This window comes from Labrus bergylta, chromosome 4 (assembly GCF_963930695.1).
Source record: "Labrus bergylta chromosome 4, fLabBer1.1, whole genome shotgun sequence".
Taxonomy (NCBI): domain Eukaryota; kingdom Metazoa; phylum Chordata; class Actinopteri; order Labriformes; family Labridae; genus Labrus; species Labrus bergylta.
The window spans coordinates 26,567,376-26,591,743 of record NC_089198.1 but is presented as its reverse complement, the minus strand read 5'-3'; the positions used below and the strand labels follow the sequence as shown (position 1 = coordinate 26,591,743).

Sequence of the window (24,368 nt, the reverse complement as noted above, 5' to 3'; positions counted from 1 at the left end):
ACTCACCCGTATAGTTCTCTCTCCTTCTCACGTTCGCGGACCCACAGTTTTCTTTTAATGCATGTTTTTGACATAATGAGGGAGAGAGGCTTTTGAAAAAAGGGCGTTTGCGGCCGTTAATATACCTGGACAGTGGGAAACACTGCGCAATGCATGTTTTCCAGGCGCGCACGCTCGCTCCACACTATCAGAAACCGGTCTGTAGTGTAACGCTACTTGAGCAATGACTGCAGCCTGTATGATCTATAGACTGTCCTTGTACCGGCCCTGGCGGTCCTTCAGGCAGCACCGGGAATTGTCCCGGTTCTCCCGATTAGCCACTCCGGGCCTGTCTGCTCCTCACTGCTTGTCATGCTAAAAGTAATGTTGTTGTCAGCGTCGCCAAACTTTAGCGCGTGGTGATTGGCTATTTACTCACTTTGTAGACATGGTTTCATCATCCCTGCGCGCTGACTCACAGGCACACACAGACAGAGCCAATTTAGAGAGAAATACAACGTGCAGAAACTAGTTAAACGCCAAACCGTTGAAACCGCAATTCACAAGTCAGTATTGAACCGTGGATGCCGTACCGAACGGTTCAATATTTTATTGAGAGTTGTTGCATGCCTAGTCCCCACAGTCTGACACATTGATTTACACATTTGTGCTTGGTAGTTAACAACAAGGCATTATTTCATAAAACATGTCATTTCTGAGATTATTACAAAGGTAAGGCTTGAAAACCTTCCACCAGATGTTTCTCTGATGATGTAAAGTTGTGGTATCCTGTTGTTGCTTCCTCTTTAAATACACGCACGTGTAAAGCAGAAAGAATATAAAGACTTGCATGTGTTTCCAACTCTTCACTTTATCCATCATGGACAAAACTGTGCTGCTGATTGTGCTGAGTCTGCAGACTCTGCTGCTCATCTCAGCCTTCACTTCTACTGATGCAGCCGCTGTGGTGACAGATGATCAACAAAAACAAGTTCTGCAGCTGGTAAGAGGATCCACAGCCGGTCATTGAGTGTGGGAAGTTTCTTGTGGTTGTTTACTGATAGGGCTGTTTAAGTTAAAATGATAATTTAATAGAGATATGAAACAAGCATTTTAGGTTATGTTTTAATTTGTATTTAAAATATTTGTATGAGTTTGGAAAATAAACAATAGGGGAGGTCGTTTTCTGTGTTCAATTTTGTGAACACAGAAAAAATCTATTTATAGTTGATTTATGTTTTGTATGGGAATCATTTGACGAAGACAGTATTGTAGGAAGTTGATCCGCACTTCAGACACATTTTTTTCCACAATGTAATTTCCCCAAATAAAATCATTTTTAAACCAATTAAACCAGAAGAAATTTCATTACAAATTAAGAATGTATTGTTACAGCATGTAACGAGAGATTCTGAATGTTTTTTTTTTTTTTTTTTTTGAAGATGGAGGGAAGAGTACAACGCAACAGCAGAAAATACAGACCCTCATCTAACTGTAGCTGGAGACCAGGAGGGTGTTCACCTGCATGGCGTCTGAGTAAGAGATCATTCCACATGCCAATTCAAAGATACCTAACATCATGTAGAGACATTATATACATTAAAACAATGACTTAATAAAGATGTGAAACAAGCATTTTAGGTTATGTTTTAATTTGCATTTAAAATATTCGTATGAGTTTGGAAAATAAACAATAGTGGAGGTCGCTTTCTGCGTTCAATCATGATTTGTTTACTCTCTTTTTTAGAAGGAAATCGGAGAAAAGCAAGTAAAGCCAAAATTTCGGTTCTGGGGAGGATGTCTCAGAAGACCAGGAGGATGCAGCCCTTTCAGAGTGGTAAGCCTGATTTCCCTTAAATTAAATGTTCAAATCTCAATGTGCTGATCACCGGAAAAAGAGAGAATGATTGTTGCATGTGAGCCTTTCACACATACGCTGCACTCCTGAAAATTCCCCGTAGTTTTCAGGGTGGGATGCATTTGTGAATATAAATATCAATATTTTTCACCCCGGCTTTATCCAGACTTTTCATGCCAGACCCCTAGTAAAAAATGTCAATGAGAAGTTGGGTTGCGCTGTGTACAACAGGTAATAATCAGGAAAAATCACTGAGCGAGGGGTTGGCTAAGGAATGATGTGTCTGTAATGCTACTGGTGCAAATCAGGTGGGATTTTCATGCATGTAATGAGGCATCTTTATACTCTTTTCTGCTTGCCAACATGTTCTCCTCCACTTGTTTGATGACACTGTGAATAGGTTTAAATACACGTAGCATTGATATAAAGGAATTAACTGTCATTATTGTGGCTGACTGTAATTGCTTCGTCCTCCATCCTGAATATGTTCAAAATATAACACTGATCTCTGTGTCGTCCTTTTTATGTCATATCTTGCCTCTTGATACCCCCCCCCAATGAAAATCTCAGGAGAATGTGAAAGGGGTTTTAGTTTCTTTTTTTAAATTCAGTGCATCTTACTCTCTCTTTCTCTGTTTAGAAACCCACTCCTAGTGCTCCAACTCCTAGTGCTCCCGACTTCAGACAGCTTCTTCTGAAGAAAGACAGAGCTTAGACATGATGGAAGCAGACAACTTCACTCCTGTTTCCAATGAGCAGAAGTTTAAAAACAAGCTTTTATGGATCTGCTGTGCTAATTTGAAGATTGGAAATATTACACATTACTGTATGTTGCATTCAATAAATGTTGGATTATGCTAACTGTGAAAATGTGTATTAAAATAAAAGCTTTGCAATCAGATGTTGTTTTGGGTCGCTTTCTTTTCAATTACAAACACTTGTTTATCCTTTTGTGTGTAGGTATTCTTGACTCTCTTTTATCCTATTTTAAGGTTTATATAAATCCACCAGGATTAAATTATAGCTGCTGCTAAGATATAACAAGATTCATAATATCACAAAGGTCATTGGTGTAAGATCTAAATTCAGAATTTAGACTTGGCCTGTGCAACCTGTGTGTCACTGCTAATTTGCACTCCTGTCCCTCCTTGACTTCTAATAAAATCCACCTGATGCTTTGAAATGAGTTCATTTTTTTCTTAGTAAAAGTGTTATTTATCCATGTGTTATGGTTCAAAGTACTTCTGATATCAGTATCTAACCCTTGTGTGATGGTATTGATTTAAACTCGACCTGTGGTTATGCTTTGCCAGCTAAATCTTGGCTTCATCGTTATTCTGTCTTCTAGCTATTATGCTAATAAAAAATCTTTGTGGAAGTAATAGTATTAACTGTTCTCTTTGATCCAATGAGCCCATTGATTGGTTTTGTGTGAAATGTTTTACAAAGAGGAGGGCAGATGATGGAAAATTCTCAGAATGTTGATCAGAAAATCATTTTGAGGTACAAAGAAATGCTGATGTTTTAAATCATATAGTCTGGCGTGTGTGTGTGTGTGTGTGTGTGTGTGTGTGTGTGTGTGTGTGTGTGTGTGTGTGTGTGTGTGTGTGTGTGTGTGTGTGTGTGTGTGTGTGTGTGTGTGTGTGTGTGTGTGTGTGTGTGTGTGTGTGTGTGTGTGTGTGTGTGTGTGTGTGTGTGTGTGTGTGTGTGTGTGTGTGTGTGTGTGTGTGTGTGTGTGTGTGTGTGTGTGTGTGTGTGTGTGTGTGTGTGTGTGTGTGTGTGTGTGTGTGTGTGTGTGTGTGTGTGTGTGTGTGTGTGTGTGTGTGTGTGTGTGTGTGTGTGTGTGTGTGTGTGTGTGTGTGTGTGTGTGTGTGTGTGTGTGTGTGTGTGTGAGAATTTATTTCATAATTGCTGCTGACAAGAGATTATTTATGATGCATTATCAAATACAAATCAATACACAGCACTTGAAAAAGAATACAAATATAACATGTAAAAGAAACATGTACCTCAAGTAAAGGTATTTACTTTAAAACATATTTTCTCATGACCTCTGATGTGTTACGCTGATAATGACAGCCGTAGTAGACATTTACTGTGAACTATTCAACATTTTGCCACATTTAGAATATTTCCCTACTTTCAAATATATCTATAGCTGCTGATTTGTTTTGTCTACTGCTGCTTAGCAACAACATGTGACAGTTTCTAGAAATAAAGTAGTGGTTTTATTCTGCAATGATTTCCCCAATAACATTTGAGCATACCTGTTACATAACTGCAATGTCCAAACCTGAAGTGCTGTCGTCTTCATTGGTCTACTTACTGAACATCTACAACAAAACATGCAAACGTTTATGATTAATGGGTGTTGCATGCAGTTTTGTTTGTTTAGTTTGATAACGTGACTTTGGCAAGCCGTTCAGGAAATTAATATATTGAATGAAGTCTGAATATATGGAATGAAACTTTGAATATATTGAATGAAGTCTGAATATATTGAATGAAACTCTGAATATATTGAATGAAGTCTGAATATAGTGAATGAAACTTTGAATATATGGAATGAAGTCTGAATATATGGAATTAAACTTTGAATATATGGAATGAAGTCTGAATACATTGAATGAAACTTTGAATATATGGAATGAAGTCTGAATATATGGAATTGAAGCTGATTTCAATTCTCCAAATCAACCAGTTCATTGTTGTCATCAAAAAGACACCCTGTTGAATATGCTGGTTTTGCAAAATGACATCAGCTGAAATATACCAATAATGTCTTGAACATCAAAACTTTTTTGAAAAGTTGTTGAGCATACTCAAAATGATATGAATAATATGGACTGTAGAATGCGTCACCTCGAAGATCATAGTTCAATTATTGGAACACTTTTACTGCTTATGAGTAGTAATGTTCAGCAATCATTGCTGAGCGCACTTTGTGCATCCATCTTTAGGGATTTTAGTCTATTGAGTTGTTAGCTGAAATAACACTACAGACTTTCATTCAGTATAGTCAAAGTTCCATTCCATATATTCAAAGTTCCATTCCATATAGTCAAAGTTCCATTCCATATATTCAAAGTTCCATTCCATATAGTCAAAGTTCCATTCAATATATTCCAAGTTCCATTCCATATATTCAAAGTTCCATTCCATATAGTCAAAGTTCCATTCCATATATTCAAAGTTCCATTCCATATATTCAAAGTTCCATTCCATATATTCAAAGTTCCATTCCATATAGTCAAAGTTCCATTCAATATATTCCAAGTTCCATTCCATATATTCAAAGTTCCATTCCATATATTCAAAGTTCCATTCCATATATTCAAAGTTCCATTCCATATAGTCAAAGTTCCATTCCATATAGTCAAAGTTCCATTCCATATATTCAAAGTTCCATTCCATATATTCAAAGTTCCATTCAATATATTCAAAGTTCCATTCAATATAGTCAGACTTCATTCCATATATTCAAAGTTTCAGTCAATATATTCAAAGTTCCATTCCATATATTCAAAGTTCCATTCCATATAGTCAAAGTTCCATTCCATATATTCAAAGTTCCATTCCATATATTCAAAGTTCCATTCCATATAGTCAAAGTTCCATTCAATATATTCCAAGTTCCATTCCATATATTCAAAGTTCCATTCCATATATTCAAAGTTCCATTCCATATAGTCAAAGTTCCATTCAATATATTCCAAGTTCCATTCCATATATTCAAAGTTCCATTCCATATATTCAAAGTTCCATTCAATATATTCAGACTTCATTCCATATATTCAAAGTTTCAGTCAATATATTCAAAGTTCCATTCAATATATTCAAAGTTTCATTCAATATATTAATTTCCTGAACGGCTTGCCATACATGCCTGTTTATGTTTAATGATTTGATTGTTTGTTATTCTCTACTGCGAGATAAATTTAATTGATTAAGAGGATGTTTATAAACTGTCGCGGAAGCATATGGTGAGGACAGGCTTTTTGAATTGATTGATTGGGCATATCCTCACGAGTGGGTATGTTAGAATAAGGTGAGGGGTTTGTTAAAAAGACATGAGTTTGCACGGGTGTAAATTGATATATTAAAGTAAAGAAAGATGAAAATGTGTTTAAAATACAAAATATGTTAAAATACAGAAATATTAAAATGTGTTTAATACAAAATAAATGTCAAGATGCAGAGAGATTAAAATGTGTTTAAAACACAAAATAAGTTAAAGGGTGGGACGAAGGCATTCATTTAATTTAACGTGTATTCTGCTTGAATGATGGAGGTGCATGGTTTAAATTAAGCACATATTAACTTGCATTTGTTTGGTTGTTTTATTTATTCTTTTCAATAGGGTTTTCACCTTAGCAGCTAAAGCTGACAGCTAAATTGAAAGCCTAAAAATAAAAGGAACTGAAAAAGGAATTGTTTGAGTGTAGTCAAGTCCTTTTTGTGTAGAAGATCATTTTTCTCAAGTTGGGAAGCAGAAGAAACTTGACAGAGTATAACATGCTACTGAGTGGAACATTTGACATATAAAGTTAAACCTCAAATTAAAAAACACAACAAAGACAAAACAGCTGAACCTTTAAGAACGTAAACATTAGGAGAATTTCAAAGGTTTGCAAAGACGAAGAGGAAAATTTCAATGAAAGATGTAAATCTTAGCGGGAATGTGGAGGATGAGACAGAGAGGTTAGCTAACAGAAGGTAGAGAAGGTGTTGAAGAAGGATGTGTCAGGGTGTTTTATTTTTACTTACATCTTGTTGTTGTGATATTTCTTTCTGCTTCCTCATTACTGATTGGTTATGAAATAACTCTGATGCCACACTTTCTGTCAAAGAAGATTAGAGCTTACAACATCCTTTACTTCACCGACATTACCCAAATCCAGACCATTTTATTTATACAGCCACATATAAAAAAAAAAGGTAAAAAATGTTAACAAGTTCTAGTAACACATTTTTGATGAACCAAAAACCAGTATTAACTACTCCAATCATACACATTCATACACTGCTGACAAAGCAGCGGGAGCAACTTGGGGTTTAGTGTCTTGCCCAATGTGAAAACATTTATTTTAAGTTTGAATGTAAAGTCCTCAGTGGAGTCAGACTGTCTGATATCAGCAGGCATGTTTAATAAGAGGCAGAGAGAATAAAGAAAGAACCTGCAGCAGCCCTCTGACTTCTGTTGAACTCTTGGGAAAGGAGCCCTGTGGGAGTGTAGGATGAAGTGTTCAGCGGACCAACGAGTCCCTTACCATATATACTTATCTATGCTTTATTAAGGCTAATGGTTATGGCTTTCTTTCATCTTTACATTTATTTATTATTCTTCGACAATATTTCTCAAGCCTTGTTGCTGCTGCTCTTAGCTGTTGTGTCTATTTGTGTGTTGGACAACTGAGAGCAACTCAATGATTCAATGTGATTGAACACCTATTCAATCACATATTCTGGTCAGACAAAGGCAATAACAAGGGGCTGTCTATCAGTTTAGGACAGATAAGAGATCATCTTTAAGACTTATTTAATGCACAGATCACAAGATTAAAAACAACTAAATTACTGCCTGTCATTTTGGAGTTCTTGTTACTTGACCAAACTGGAGTTTATGTTGAGCAACTGATAATCAGCATTAGCTTTATCATCAGGTGTGATCTCAGTATCTGTCCCCACTAGGGATGCAACAATACAGTCAGTTCAATACGTACCTCGGTTTTTTGGTCACGGTTCACGGTTCTGTTCGGTTCTGACGGGCCGGGCCGTTAAAATGTTTCCAGTGTTAAGTGTTTTAGGCAAATTTTACAGAACAGCAAGGGATTTCGAAAGAGAGCTACTTTTTTTCATTTTAAAACTATTTATTTTAATTTGAAGCAAAAACAAATTCAGGTGCTCTCTTTTCAGCCTATTGCAAAGGTCAGATTAGATTTGAACATGAAGTAAACTACAATTGAATGTCAAGAAAAAAGTGCATTGGTGGCATACTGTCATATTTCTCTTTTAGTTACGATTATCGCTCCTCTCTTATTCTTGTAATGTTCAGTATTGTAAATATTTTGAGTATTAACAGCAGCTCAAACGATTGAAGAACACTTCAAAAGACATCAAACCTCACACTGAAGGTTCAGACGTGTTTTATGACCAGTTTAGAGTTTTTAATAAGAGCAGTGAGGGTGATGCGCAGACACACAGAGGAGCACTCAGTTGATGTTGAAAGACATCAGTTAGTTAACAGACAGCAGCCTGCCATGTAGTTCACACACTTCACTGGTTAACACGTAAACCGTAGAGCAGATGATCAATTTCACTTTTTGTTTCTTGTCCGTCCACGTATATGCGTAATGGCATGTTCCCCGATTCTCACTCACCCGTATAGTTCTCTCTCCTTCTCACGTTCGCGGACCCACAGTTTTCTTTTAATGCATGTTTTTGACATAATGAGGGAGAGAGGCTTTTGAAAAAAGGGCGTTTGCGGCCGTTAATATACCTGGACAGTGGGAAACACTGCGCAATGCATGTTTTCCAGGCGCGCACGCTCGCTCCACACTATCAGAAACCGGTCTGTAGTGTAACGCTACTTGAGCAATGACTGCAGCCTGTATGATCTATAGACTGTCCTTGTACCGGCCCTGGCGGTCCTTCAGGCAGCACCGGGAATTGTCCCGGTTCTCCCGATTAGCCACTCCGGGCCTGTCTGCTCCTCACTGCTTGTCATGCTAAAAGTAATGTTGTTGTCAGCGTCGCCAAACTTTAGCGCGTGGTGATTGGCTATTAACTCACTTTGTAGACATGGTTTCATCATCCCTGCGCGCTGACTCACAGGCACACACAGACAGAGCCAATTTAGAGAGAAATACAACGTGCAGAAACTAGTTAAACGCCAAACCGTTGAAACCGCAATTCACAAGTCAGTATTGAACCGTGGATGCCGTACCGAACGGTTCAATATTTTATTGAGAGTTGTTGCATGCCTAGTCCCCACAGTCTGACACATTGATTTACACATTTGTGCTTGGTAGTTAACAACAAGGCATTATTTCATAAAACATGTCATTTCTGAGATTATTACAAAGGTAAGGCTTGAAAACCTTCCACCAGATGTCTCTCTGATGATGTAAAGTTGTGGTATCCTGTTGTTGCTTCCTCTTTAAATACACGCACGTGTAAAGCAGAAAGAATATAAAGACCTGCATGTGTTTCCAACTCTTCACTTTATCCATCATGGACAAAACTGTGCTGCTGATTGTGCTGAGTCTGCAGACTCTGCTGCTCATCTCAGCCTTCACTTCTACTGATGCAGCCGCTGTGGTGACAGATGATCAACAAAAACAAGTTCTGCAGCTGGTAAGAGGATCCACAGCCGGTCATTGAGTGTGGGAAGTTTCTTGTGGTTGTTTACTGATAGGGCTGTTTAAGTTAAAATGATAATTTAATAGAGATGTGAAACAAGCATTTTAGGTTATGTTTTAATTTGTATTTAAAATATTTGTATGAGTTTGGAAAATAAACAATAGGGGAGGTCGTTTTCTGTGTTCAATTTTGTGAACACAGAAAAAATCTATTTATAGTTGATTTATGTTTTGTATGGGAATAATTTGACGAAGACAGTATTGTAGGAAGTTGATCCGCACTTCAGACACATTTTTTTCCACAATGTAATTTCCCCAAATAAAATCATTTTTAAACCAATTAAACCAGAAGAAATTTCATTACAAATTAAGAATGTATTGTTACAGCATGCAACGAGAGATTCTGAATGTTTTTTTTGTTTTTTTTTGAAGATGGAGGGAAGAGTACAACGCAACAGCAGAAAATACAGACCCTCATCTAACTGTAGCTGGAGACCAGGAGGGTGTTCACCTGCATGGCGTCTGAGTAAGAGATCATTCCACATGCCAATTCAAAGATACCTAGCATCATGTAGAGACATTATATACATTAAAACAATGACTTAATAAAGATGTGAAACAAGCATTTTAGGTTATGTTTTAATTTGCATTTAAAATATTCGTATGAGTTTGGAAAATAAACAATAGTGGAGGTCGCTTTCTGCGTTCAATCATGATTTGTTTACTCTCTTTTTTAGAAGGAAATCGGAGAAAAGCAAGTAAAGCCAAAATTTCGGTTCTGGGGAGGATGTCTCAGAAGACCAGGAGGATGCAGCCCTTTCAGAGTGGTAAGCCTGATTTCCCTTAAATTAAATGTTCAAATCTCAATGTGCTGATCACCGGAAAAAGAGAGAATGATTGTTGCATGTGAGCCTTTCACACATACGCTGCACTCCTGAAAATTCCCCGTAGTTTTCAGGGTGGGATGCATTTGTGAATATAAATATCAATATTTTTCACCCCGGCTTTATCCAGACTTTTCATGCCAGACCCCTAGTAAAAAATGTCAATGAGAAGTTGGGTTGCGCTGTGTACAACAGGTAATAATCAGGAAAAATCACTGAGCGAGGGGTTGGCTAAGGAATGATGTGTCTGTAATGCTACTGGTGCAAATCAGGTGGGATTTTCATGCATGTAATGAGGCATCTTTATACTCTTTTCTGCTTGCCAACATGTTCTCCTCCACTTGTTTGATGACACTGTGAATAGGTTTAAATACACGTAGCATTGATATAAAGGAATTAACTGTCATTATTGTGGCTGACTGTAATTGCTTCGTCCTCCATCCTGAATATGTTCAAAATATAACACTGATCTCTGTGTCGTCCTTTTTATGTCATATCTTGCCTCTTGATACCCCCCCCCAATGAAAATCTCAGGAGAATGTGAAAGGGGTTTTAGTTTCTTTTTTTAAATTCAGTGCATCTTACTCTCTCTTTCTCTGTTTAGAAACCCACTCCTAGTGCTCCAACTCCTAGTGCTCCCGACTTCAGACAGCTTCTTCTGAAGAAAGACAGAGCTTAGACATGATGGAAGCAGACAACTTCACTCCTGTTTCCAATGAGCAGAAGTTTAAAAACAAGCTTTTATGGATCTGCTGTGCTAATTTGAAGATTGGAAATATTACACATTACTGTATGTTGCATTCAATAAATGTTGGATTATGCTAACTGTGAAAATGTGTATTAAAATAAAAGCTTTGCAATCAGATGTTGTTTTGGGTCGCTTTCTTTTCAATTACAAACACAAGTTTATTCTTTTGTGTGTAGGTATTCTTGACTCTCTTTTATCCTATTTTAAGGTTTATATAAATCCACCAGGATTAAATTATAGCTGCTGCTAAGATATAACAAGATTCATAATATCACAAAGGTCATTGGTGTAAGATCTAAATTCAGAATTTAGACTTGTCCTGTGCAACCTGTGTGTCACTGCTAATTTGCACTCCTGTCCCTCCTTGACTTCTAATAAAATCCACCTGATGCTTTGAAATGAGTTCATTTTTTTCTTGGTAAAAGTGTTATTTATCCATGTGTTATGGTTCAAAGTACTTCTGATATCAGTATCTAACCCTTGTGTGACGGTATTGATTTAAGCTCGACCTGTGGTTATGCTTTGCCAGCTAAATCTTGGCTTCATCGTTATTCTGTCTTCTAGCTATTATGCTAATAAAAAGTCTTTGTGGAAGTAACATAATAGTAATAACTGTTCTCTTTGATCCAATGAGCCCATTGATTGGTTTTGTGTGAAATGTTTTACAAAGAGGAGGGCAGATGATGGAAAATTCTCAGAATGTTGATCAGAAAATCATTTTGAGGTACAAAGAAATGCTGATGTTTTAAATCATATAGTCTGACCAAATGGAAAATCACCCTTCTTTTTTTTTAGTAATTTCAAAAGTGTGTGTGTGTGTGTGTGTGTGTGTGTGTGTGTGTGTGTGTGTGTGTGTGTGTGTGTGTGTGTGTGTGTGTGTGTATTTAATAATTGCTGCTGACAAGAGATTATTTATGATGCATTATCAAATACAAATCAATACACAGCACTTGAAAAAGAATACAAATATAACATGTAAAAGAAACATGTACCTCAAGTAAAGGTATTTACTTTAAAACATATTTTCTCATGACCTCTGATGTGTTACGCTGATAATGACAGCCGTAGTAGTGTTGTGAAATATTTACCTAGCTTAATTTTTGTAGATTAATTTTCTGTGTATACAGTTTTATGAATTTGACATACTGTCGCTATCTTCCCAGGCTGTAATATTTGTGTTGTGAACACAAACACCTTGTTATTACTGTGAACTATTCAACATTTTGCCACATTTAGAATATTTCCCTACTTTCAAATATATCTATAGCTGCTGATTTGTTTTGTCTACTGCTGCTTAGCAACAACATGTGACAGTTTCTAGAAATAAAGTAGTGGTTTTATTCTGCAATGATTTCCCCAATAACATTTGAGCATACCTGTTACATAACTGCAATGTCCAAACCTGAAGTGCTGTCGTCTTCATTGGTCTACTTACTGAACATCTACAACAAAACATGCAAACGTTTATGATTAATAGGTGTTGCATGCACTTTTGTTTGTTTAGTTTGATAACGTGACTTTGGCAAGCCGTTCAGGAAATTAATGTATTGAATGAAGTCTGAATATATGGAATGAAACTTTGAATATATTGAATGAAGTCTGAATATATTGAATGAAACTCTGAATATATTGAATGAAACTTTGAATATATGGAATGAAGTCTGAATATATGGAATTAAACTTTGAATATATGGAATGAAGTCTGAATACATTGAATGAAACTTTGAATATATGGAATGAAGTCTGAATATATGGAATTGAAGCTGATTTCAATTCTCCAAATCAACCAGTTCATTGTTGTCATCAAAAAGACACCCTGTTGAATATGCTGGTTTTGCAAAATGACATCAGCTGAAATATACCAATAATGTCTTGAACATCAAAACTTTTTTGAAAAGTTGTTGATCATACTCAAAATGATATGAATAATATGGACTGTAGAATGCGTCACCTCGAAGATCATAGTTCAATTATTGGAACACTTTTACTGCTTATGAGTAGTAATGTTCAGCAATCATTGCTGAGCGCACTTTGTGCATCCATCTTTAGGGATTTTAGTCTATTGAGTTGTTAGCTGAAATAACACTACAGACTTTCATTCAGTATAGTCAAAGTTCCATTCCATATATTCAAAGTTCCATTCCATATAGTCAAAGTTCCATTCCATATATTCAAAGTTCCATTCCATATATTCAAAGTTCCATTCCATATATTCAAAGTTCCATTCCATATAGTCAAAGTTCCATTCCATATAGTCAAAGTTCCATTCAATATATTCCAAGTTCCATTCAATATATTCCAAGTTCCATTCCATATATTCAAAGTTCCATTCCATATATTCAAAGTTCCATTCAATATATTCAGACTTCATTCCATATATTCAAAGTTTCAGTCAATATATTCAAAGTTCCATTCCATATAGTCAAAGCTCCATTCCATATATTCAAAGTTCCATTCCATATATTCAAAGTTCCATTCCATATATTCAAAGTTCCATTCCATATAGTCAAAGTTCCATTCAATATATTCCAAGTTCCATTCCATATATTCAAAGTTCCATTCCATATATTCAAAGTTCCATTCCATATATTCAAAGTTCCATTCCATATAGTCAAAGTTCCATTCAATATATTCCAAGTTCCATTCCATATATTCCAAGTTCCATTCCATATATTCAAAGTTCCATTCCATATATTCAAAGTTCCATTCAATATATTCAGACTTCATTCCATATATTCAAAGTTTCAGTCAATATATTCAAAGTTCCATTCAATATATTCAAAGTTTCATTCAATATATTAATTTCCTGAACGGCTTGCCATACATGCCTGTTTATGTTTAATGATTTGATTGTTTGTTATTCTCTACTGCGAGATAAATTTAATTGATTAAGAGGATGTTTATAAACTGTCGCGGAAGCATATGGTGAGGACAGGCTTTTTGAATTGATTGATTGGGCATATCCTCACGAGTGGGTATGTTAGAATAAGGTGAGGGGTTTGTTAAAAAGACATGAGTTTGCACGGGTGTAAATTGATATATTAAAGTAAAGAAAGATGAAAATGTGTTTAAAATACAAAATATGTTAAAATACAGAAATATTAAAATGTGTTTAATACAAAATAAATGTCAAGATGCAGAGAGATTAAAATGTGTTTAAAACACAAAATAAGTTAAAGGGTGGGACGAAGGCATTCATTTAATTTAACGTGTATTCTGCTTGAATGATGGAAGTGCATGGTTTAAATTAAGCACATATTAACGTGCATTTGTTTGGTTGTTTTATTTATTCTTTTCAATAGGGTTTTCACCTTAGCAGCTAAAGCTGACAGCTAAATTGAAAGCCTAAAAATAAAAGGAACTGAAAAAGGAATTGTTTGAGTGTAGTCAAGTCCTTTTTGTGTAGAAGATCATTTTTCTCAAGTTGGGAAGCAGAAGAAACTTGACAGAGTATAACATGCTACTGAGTGGAACATTTGACATATAAAGTTAAACCTCAAATTAAAAAACACAACAAAGACAAAACAGCTGAACCTTTAAGAACGTAAACATTAGGAGAATTTCAAAGGTTTGCAAAGACGAAGAGGAAAATTTCAATGAAAGATGTAAATCTTAGCGGGAATGTGGAGGATGAGACAGAGAGGTTAGCTAACAGAAGGTAGAGAAGGTGTTGAAGAAGGATGTGTCAGGGTGTTTCATTTTTACTTACATCTTTCTTTCTGCTTCCTCATTACTGATTGGTTATGAAATAACTCTGATGCCACACTTTCTGTCAAAGAAGATTAGAGCTTACAACATCCTTTACTTCACCGACATTACCCAAATCCAGACCATTTTATTTATACAGCCACATATAAAAAAAAAGGTAAAAAATGTTAACAAGTTCTAGTAACACATTTTTGATGAACCAAAAACCAGTATTAACTACTCCAATCATACACATTCATACGCTGCTGACAAAGCAGCGGGAGCAACTTGGGGTTTAGTGTCTTGCCCAATGTGAAAACATTTATTTTAAGTTTGAATGTAAAGTCCTCAGTGGAGTCAGACTGTCTGATATCAGCAGGCATGTTTAATAAGAGGCAGAGAGAATAAAGAAAGAACCTGCAGCAGCCCTCTGACTTCTGTTGAACTCTTGGGAAAGGAGCCCTGTGGGAGTGTAGGATGGAAAACAAGGTTGAAAGTGTTCAGCGGACCAACGAGTCCCTTACCATATATACTTATCTATGCTTTATTAAGGCTAATGGTCATGGCTTTCTTTCATCTTTACATTTATTTATTATTCTTCGACAATATTTCTCAAGCCTTGTTGCTGCTGCTCTTAGCTGTTGTGTCTATTTGTGTGTTGGACAACTGAGAGCAACTCAATGATTCAATGTGATTGAACACCTATTCAATCACATATTCTGGTCAGACAAAGGCAATAACAAGGGGCTGTCTATCAGTTTAGGACAGATAAGAGATCATCTTTAAGACTTATTTAATGCACAGATCACAAGATTAAAAACAACTAAATTACTGCCTGTCATTTTGGAGTTCTTGTTACTTGACCAAACTGGAGTTTATGTTGAGCAACTGATAATCAGCATTAGCTTTATCATCAGGTGTGATCTCAGTATCTGTCCCCACTAGGGATGCAACAATACAGTCAGTTCAATACGTACCTCGGTTTTTTGGTCACGGTTCACGGTTCTGTTCGGTTCTGACGGGCCGGGCCGTTAAAATGTTTCCAGTGTTAAGTGTTTTAGGCAAATTTTACAGAACAGCAAGGGATTTCGAAAGAGAGCTACTTTTTTTCATTTTAAAACTATTTATTTTAATTTGAAGCAAAAACAAATTCAGGTGCTCTCTTTTCAGCCTATTGCAAAGGTCAGATTAGATTTGAACATGAAGTAAACTACAATTGAATGTCAAGAAAAAAGTGCATTGGTGGCATACTGTCATATTTCTCTTTTAGTTACGATTATCGCTCCTCTCTTATTCTTGTAATGTTCAGTATTGTAAATATTTTGAGTATTAACAGCAGCTCAAACGATTGAAGAACACTTCAAAAGACATCAAACCTCACACTGAAGGTTCAGACGTGTTTTATGACCAGTTTAGAGTTTTTAATAAGAGCAGTGAGGGTGATGCGCAGACACACAGAGGAGCACTCAGTTGATGTTGAAAGACATCAGTTAGTTAACAGACAGCAGCCTGCCATGTAGTTCACACACTTCACTGGTTAACACGTAAACCGTAGAGCAGATGATCAATTTCACTTTTTGTTTCTTGTCCGTCCACGTATATGCGTAATGGCATGTTCCCCGATTCTCACTCACCCGTATAGTTCTCTCTCCTTCTCACGTTCGCGGACCCACAGTTTTCTTTTAATGCATGTTTTTGACATAATGAGGGAGAGAGGCTTTTGAAAAAAGGGCGTTTGCGGCCGTTAATATACCTGGACAGTGGGAAACACTGCGCAATGCATGTTTTCCAGGCGCGCACGCTCGCTCCACACTATCAGAAACCGGTCTGTAGTGTAACGCTACTTGAGCAATGACTGCAGCCTGTATGATCTATAGACTGTCCTTGTACCGGCCCTGGCGGTCCTTCAGGCAGCACCGGGAATTGTCCCGGTTCTCCCGATTAGCCACTCCGGGCCTGTCTGCTCCTCACTGCTTGTCATGCTAAAAGTAATGTTGTTGTCAGCGTCGCCAAACTTTAGCGCGTGGTGATTGGCTATTAACTCACTTTGTAGACATGGTTTCATCATCCCTGCGCGCTGACTCACAGGCACACACAGACAGAGCCAATTTAGAGAGAAATACAACGTGCAGAAACTAGTTAAACGCCAAACCGTTGAAACCGCAATTCACAAGTCAGTATTGAACCGTGGATGCCGTACCGAACGGTTCAATATTTTATTGAGAGTTGTTGCATGCCTAGTCCCCACAGTCTGACACATTGATTTACACATTTGTGCTTGGTAGTTAACAACAAGGCATTATTTCATAAAACATGTCATTTCTGAGATTATTACAAAGGTAAGGCTTGAAAACCTTCCACCAGATGTTTCTCTGATGATGTAAAGTTGTGGTATCCTGTTGTTGCTTCCTCTTTAAATACACGCACGTGTAAAGCAGAAAGAATATAAAGACCTGCATGTGTTTCCAACTCTTCACTTTATCCATCATGGACAAAACTGTGCTGCTGATTGTGCTGAGTCTGCAGACTCTGCTGCTCATCTCAGCCTTCACTTCTACTGATGCAGCCGCTGTGGTGACAGATGATCAACAAAAACAAGTTCTGCAGCTGGTAAGAGGATCCACAGCCGGTCATTGAGTGTGGGAAGTTTCTTGTGGTTGTTTACTGATAGGGCTGTTTAAGTTAAAATGATAATTTAATAGAGATGTGAAACAAGCATTTTAGGTTATGTTTTAATTTGTATTTAAAATATTTGTATGAGTTTGGAAAATAAACAATAGGGGAGGTCGTTTTCTGTGTTCAATTTTGTGAACACAGAAAAAATCTATTTATAGTTGATTTATGTTTTGTATGGGAATCATTTGACGAAGACAGTATTGTAGGAAGTTGATCCGCACTTCAGACACATTTTTTTCCACAATGTAATTTCCCCAAATAAAATCATTTTTAAACCAATTAAACCAGAAGAAATTTCATTACAAATTAAAAATGTATTGTTACAGCATGCAACAAGACATCAATTTGTTTGGAGATTCTGAATGTATTTTTTTTTTTTTTTTGAAGATGGAGGGAAGAGTACAACGCAACAGCAGAAAATACAGACCCTCATCTAACTGTAGCTGGAGACCAGGAGGGTGTTCAGTTTTAGGGCATCAAGGGGTGCCAGGGCCTGCGTTTACTCCTCCTCCCCCTCCTCCACCTTATGAGTAAGAGATCATTCCTTATGGCAATTCAAACATACCTAACATCATGTAGAGACATTATATACATTAAAACAATGAAAAGAGTCTGTAGAAAAATAAAAAAATGGTTTGATGATTTAAAAAACAAGGGAGATAAAAGGGAGATCTACAACAGAGGATTAGGGCTAAGTTAATTTCTTTTTTTTTAATTTTGAGATTAAAGTCATAAATTTACGACAATAAAGTCGTAAATTTCAAGTTTAAACTCGTAAATTTACGAGAATAATCCCGTAAATTAACGAGTTTGAGACCAGCCTGCGCAAAATGATGAAAGTAGAACTCTTAAAGTATTTTCCTCTGCAGACAACTTCCTCCAAGTCAGTGTGGTTCTTTCTTCGGAAAAGCCACAGTTTCTTACAGTTTCTTTTCAGGGTGCTGATATTTTATGACAATGTGAAGATGATGATGTGCCAAAAGCATGTGTAGTTTCATATCTGCATAAGTAAAGCCCCAACACAACTATTTGTGTCTGTTATCGGTCTGCCTTGTTAAAGTGTCTCATGTGCAGAGCCAGTTTGTGTCCTGTTCATCATTTTACAGATAAACAAGGTCTTACAAGTTGAAGTGAAAACTTCTTTTGAACCAACTGTTTTTACCGACTACACAAGGAAGTAGCCTATTTCCTTATTAGTGAAACCTTTAGGACAAGATGCTGCATGTTTGTCATTTGAGAACAGGATGCTGCTGCTCTTCTGATATAGAGTAAAATAATGACTTTATTCTTTTATTCTTTAAAGACTTTAAGAGTTCTACTTTCATCATTTTCGCGCAGGCTGGTCTCGAACTCGTTAATTTACGAGATTAAAGTCGTAAATTTATGAATTTAATCTCAAAATTATTATTATTTTTTTTTAACGTGGCCCTAATCCTCCGTCGTAGAGATCCAACATTTCCTCCTGCATAAGCTTTATTGTTTCAGTGAACGTTTTGTCATCTTTTATGTGAAAGCTCCATTATTTGACATTGAATTAAATCATTAACAGTATGTAACTATCAAGAGCAGGTTAAGGACTCTGTTTACAATATAATCATTTGAAAGAAAGTCACCTGGAAACATTAGTCCCCCCACAGATACAATTTTGACCTGTCTGATGGGAGCTAATGTTAGCGTCATGTGCTAATGACAGTCAGTGAAGTTGAGAGTCAAAACAAAAGCAAAGCTTCTATGTAGGGGTGAGACAAAATATTGACTCGACAATATATCGCTGTCCTGACTTGTGTGATACAAATATTGAATAGAAGGTGCCAAATATAGATATTGTAATTTAAAAAAACCCTAACCCTAAACAGATGTCCCTGTTAATCTGACCTATACTGTGTCACCACATGACTCCACACGATGGCACTTTTGTCATTAATGAGGGTAACACGAAGGGAAGTAAACAAGCCTAAAAAGAAGTGGACAGCAGGTAAATGTATGACAGTGTTAAAAAGAAGTTAAGAGATAATGCATGATAAGAGGTGAAACTCGTACCATATTTTTTTACTTTTAAGATTCATTTTTGGGCTTTTTAAACCTTTATTGAGAGATAGGACAGTGTATGGAGTCGGAACTTAGGGAGAGAAAATGGGGAATTATATGCGGCAAAGGAGCCACAGGTCAGATTCGAACCCTTGCTGCCTGCTTTGACTGTAGCCTCTGTTCATGGGGCATACAAACTAACCACTAGACCACCAGCACCCCAAATTCGTACATATTGTTGCTTTAAAAGAAAACATTATGAACAGTTTTCACTGCAAAATGCAATAGAGCAAATATGAAAGGAAGCAACAGTCGATGTAGATGTTTGTTTTTCTTTCTGTAACTTCTGTCTTTCTTCTCTCTCTCCTTTTTTCCAGAGAAGACTTCATGCCACAGCCGATGTGGTAGATCAAATCCTTATTGATCCACACAGCACTTATGGAGCTACTTTATAAGAAATTAAATGTATTGATTATGTAACGGCTCCGTCATAACCAACGTACTGATCTTATTTTTCTATCTCGTCCATGTAACCTCCAGTATTTGTTATGTTGACCTTCTTTCTGCTAATTACAATTTGGAGTAAATGACTCAAAAAAACGACTCTCACTGCTGTGCTGAACAAAGTCAATGTAACAATGTTTGTCTTCCACCTGCCCACAGATAACAATCAAATGTGCTACTGAATAAAAACAAACATTTGAAGACTTAATTCTGTTTTACTTGGTCCGAGGTCACTTAAAAAAACAATGCGGAGTAACAACTGCTATACCATGCTGTAATGACAATATTTGCATTTATATCAATGCTACAATCACAATATGAACAATGGAGCAAACATTCGAAAAAAAACTTTTTTCTTTTTGTATAAAAAGTAATGATAATTATTTGATGTAGCCTATTTCTCATATTTAGTGGATAAAGGATCATCAGGGGCCTTATTTTGAAGGCGTAAAGTGTGCTGTCAAAAGTGTGTGCAAAGCAATTTGAGGTGTGTCCGGCTACATTTTTGCCAACTTATATCTTTGGGCTCTATTGTCAATGGCACTGATAGTGATGTGTAAGTATTATAAATCAAACTCTCATGAGGGCCTGTGCTGCTGCGTGTGCTGCTGCGTGTGTTTCTGCGTGTATCGGATGAACACACAGGAGCGAGCGCACATGGAGGAGAGCTTGGTGTTGTCTTCATTCTGAATACAATGCTTCAGTTTGCAAAGTGGAACAAGATTTTGTGAACAACTTGTTTCAAACAAGCAACAGTGAAACATTTAGCCCCTAAACTAGATTTGTTGATGCAGATGAAGAAGTCCAGTTGGAGGTTTGAAGTCTGAAGAACACCATTTGTCTTACTCGTATATGTTATGTCTCTGTAAATCTGCTGGCTTATTTTTATTGATATGATCTGCCAATGGGAAGATCCGAAGAGGGAGTGCCGGGGAAAAAGCAGATATATCTGTTTAACATACCAGAAGGCTATAAGGGTTTAAAAAACCCTTTCTTATAGTGTGTTTCTGTGTGTGTGTGTGTGTTATCTTGTATCCGTATACACCCTTTTAATAGTTTCCTGTTTCTCCACATATTAAAGTAGTCATTATGTAAAGAGCTATGTGATTCTCATTCGTATCAAAGTCTTTAGATCAGTCATGAACAGAACTGTGCTGCTCGTCTTGTTGTGTCTGCAGCTCTTCCTGCTCATCTCAACCTTCACTTCTACTGATAGAGCCACACTAAGGACAGATTCCGGATCTGGCAAAAAAAACCTCCTCACTTCATGCCTTATTAATATAATTATAATAATAATAATACATTAATTTTATATAGCTTTTCTAAATACTCAAAGGCACTTATTTTATGTCTTATGAAATGAATCACCATGAGAGCAGATTGTATAACACATTTCAAATTATATGCAGAAACAATAAATTGACGGTGAACATTTCACCAATTCAACAATATATTTAATAAAATAAGTCCTCACTATTATCCTGTTGTTAGATATTGATGATAATGATAATGGGCAGCATTGTTTTATTCAAGAGTTAATATTACTATAATATAATAATAATACTTTGTCTTGAGTGCCTTTTATTTGGAAGATGGGATTGCTAATAAGACCCCACATCTAAACATTTTTTTTTACGTTATTTATTCAACGTAATTTATTCAACCAAATTTCTTAAAGGTATTTCATCAATTTTAAAATAAATGAAATGCAACAAATAAAACTGCAATAAGAAGATGACGTGCTATGTAAAAATCCCTCAGATATTGATGCTTGTACCTAAATAAATGTCCTGATGAAGATACTGTCTGGTACTGGTACCCCTGATATAATCATATTCAAAATGTTAGAATCTAAACTTACATTTTATTTAACCTTTATTTAATCAGGTTGGTCCTATTGCGAATAAAAAAAAAATCTATTTTTCAATTAAGACCTGGGCAAGACAGGCAGCAGGGGAAACACAAAGTTTCAGACGGAAATACAAAGAGAGACAAAGTGCAATTTACAAAACACTACATTTTGGATTAAAATAAATGTACAGAGCGATGAGTTTATCATGCTCCTCCTCCTCCTCCTCCTCCTGCTCCTAACTCCTCCTGCTCCTCTTCCTCACTCCTCCTCCTGCTCCTCACTCCTCTTCCTCTTGCTCCTCCTCCTCCTCACTCCTCCTCCTCCTGCTCCTCCTCCTCCTCCTCTTCCTCACTCCTCTTGCTCCTCCTCACTCCTCCTCCTTCTGCTCCTCCTCCTCCTCCTCTTCCTCACTCCTCCTGCTCCTCCTCACTCCTCCTCCTCATCCTCACTACAGCGAGGATATAATTCGCCATTTCCCTTCATGTTAATAAAGGAGAAGATATCTTAGGAGGTCATATTTGGTTCATGGTTTTTTCTTTGGAAATGGTTAATGGAGCAACTACAAGGATTTTAACACAGAAAGATGATCTAATCAGTGTCAAAGTGCAGACACATCGAGTTATCATTTCACACTCAGAGCTGTGCGGTTCAATCAGTTTTTCACTGGAAGGTGCCAGGCATGCCGACAGCCTATACTGTCCCAGACAATAAATGAAATAAATTACAGTGAAAAGTAAACAAGAAAAGAAATATCAAAGAAATGTATAAAGCATTTCAATTAAAATACCTAATTCTTCTGAAATGTGAGTAAGATAAGATAAAACAATATTTTTTTGATCCCCAGAGGAGACATTATGGCATTGCAGCAGCACAAAGACTGAAAAGTAGGTAATACAAATTAAAATTCACAAGAAAATAGATCAAATATGGAAAAGGTGAGCCAGAGTTGCTGCAACAGGTTGCCGACTGGTGGTGATGGATATTGTGATATTAAAACCAAGTCCATTGAAACTTTGTATTTCTTAAAACAGTTCAAAATACACAAGTGTGTTGTTATTGGATAAAAAAAGGCATGTTTCTGCGGTGTTATTAAGAAATATTACACGTAGAAAATACTTTTAAATATTTGCTGCAGATTGAAAACAATGCTTCCTCAACGAGGGATGTGTTGAGTTTTTTGAGGAACACACTTTAAGAACTCAATTAATTACTAAAATGACTAAATTTACTAAATTTATGCAATAAGTAGTGTGGCATGTTTTATTAACTGAATACTTATTTTATTGGTGAAATTATAATTTACAAATCCACTTCATCCTAATAGTAAAAAAAATGTAAAGCAGTTAAAACAACAATATTTCTCTGGAATATATTTCAGGAAGAAGTTTCAAATACGAGGGAAATTCAACTGACAACATTTCTTGCAAAGTCTTTGCTAATCCTGGTTTTGCTTCCTCTTTCTCAACATTTAAGTAGTTTGTTGGCAGTCAGTACGTCCTGAGTTGTGTGTTTGACAGCTTTATCAGTCGTCAGGTCTTCAGTCATGGACAGAACTGTGCTCATGGTTGTGTTGTGTCTGCAGGTTTTCCTGCTCATATCAACCTTCACTTCAATTGATGCAGCCGCACTGAGGACTGATGCTGAACTGAATCTGGTGAGTAAATCCTTTGACTGTAAGAATCTCAATGTACTGGAAGGAGTCCTTGGTTTTGTTTTAAGAATCTGCCTGTCTGTCCATCTTTCCATCTATATACCAAAATAACTGGTCCCCAAGGATCTGTTTCTGGACCACCTTTGTTTTAATCTATGTCCTGATTGCAACATACAAATGAAAAGACAACTCTCTGTGGCTAGGTCTCAGGGCTTGAACTCAACCAGGATAAACAAACTATTGAAGTCATGACTTTTAAAATGTATGAAGAATGAAATAAAATACCTTCAGACTTTTCTGGAAACACGAACCCTTAGTGTCATCTCTTACTCGCATTCTTAGAATTCTGCGAAATCTGTTTTTCACCTCAAAGACCCCCAAACGACTCAAGAGAAGGCCTGTCTTTACTCTGGCCTGGCTTCAATCGACCCAGAAATCAGCACCTTTCTGCCCCTGTATTTGATAAAAGTCAGAATGACCGCATTCTGGAGGTAAAAGAGGAAAATGAATGTGAGTAAGAGATCCGCATTCCTTAAATGAATGTGTCTTTGCAGTATGACATTGATTTCTAAAAAAGAAAAAACATCTCAAAGATTTAGTTGTCTTTAAGCTCAGAGATTTTTGGTGTAAACTATTATCCTTTCTTCTTTAAGTCAGTGGCTGACTACCTTTATAAAACCCAATGGTGGGTGGCATGCACACTAAAGTTGATATCATAAACACCTCTTCACCATTTAAACAGAAGTGACATTTGCTTTTCAACTCCCTCCACTTCCACATAGAATGTGAAGTGTCTGATGTAAACAGGACAGAGATAATATAAGTTTACAATGGGTGCGTCTTGTGATAGTATCTGAAGGAGATTTAGGAGTCCCCTTAGCTGGAATGTTTAAATTGGGGTGTTGTATAGGAGTATTGCCATATATGGTTGTGTAACTTGATGTTTTTATGACCCATGACGGGAAAACAGATGTTTAGATGCATATAAGCAATTGTCTCTGTGTGTTCGACAGAGATCATTATTGGCTTCTTGATCCTCCTGGTCAGACGTGACCAGTGATTCTGTTTCTTGCTTAAATAAAATTATACTCTTTGAAAGCAAGTCAGTCTCAACGGCGAATTTCTTCATCATCAAACATA

At 36.6% G+C, this 24,368-nt stretch overlaps 2 long non-coding RNA genes across 3 annotated transcripts in view; both read left to right on the top strand.

Moving 5' to 3' along the window:
* LOC136179077 (uncharacterized) overlaps positions 1–24,368 on the top strand; it is a 54,904-nt gene that overhangs the window by 19,394 nt on the left and 11,142 nt on the right. The window contains exon 2 of one of the 2 annotated variants that reach the window (XR_010666356.1): positions 23,160–23,231. This is a non-coding gene — a long non-coding RNA (uncharacterized lncRNA). Of the gene's footprint in view, positions 1–22,987; positions 23,232–24,368 lie in introns of those variants that run through there. The other variant, XR_010666354.1, reaches the window with a different exon arrangement.
* Positions 16,930–19,933, top strand: LOC136179076 (uncharacterized). Its single transcript, XR_010666353.1, has 3 exons — positions 16,930–17,127; positions 17,581–17,723; positions 19,599–19,933. It is a non-coding gene; the product is annotated as an uncharacterized lncRNA (long non-coding RNA).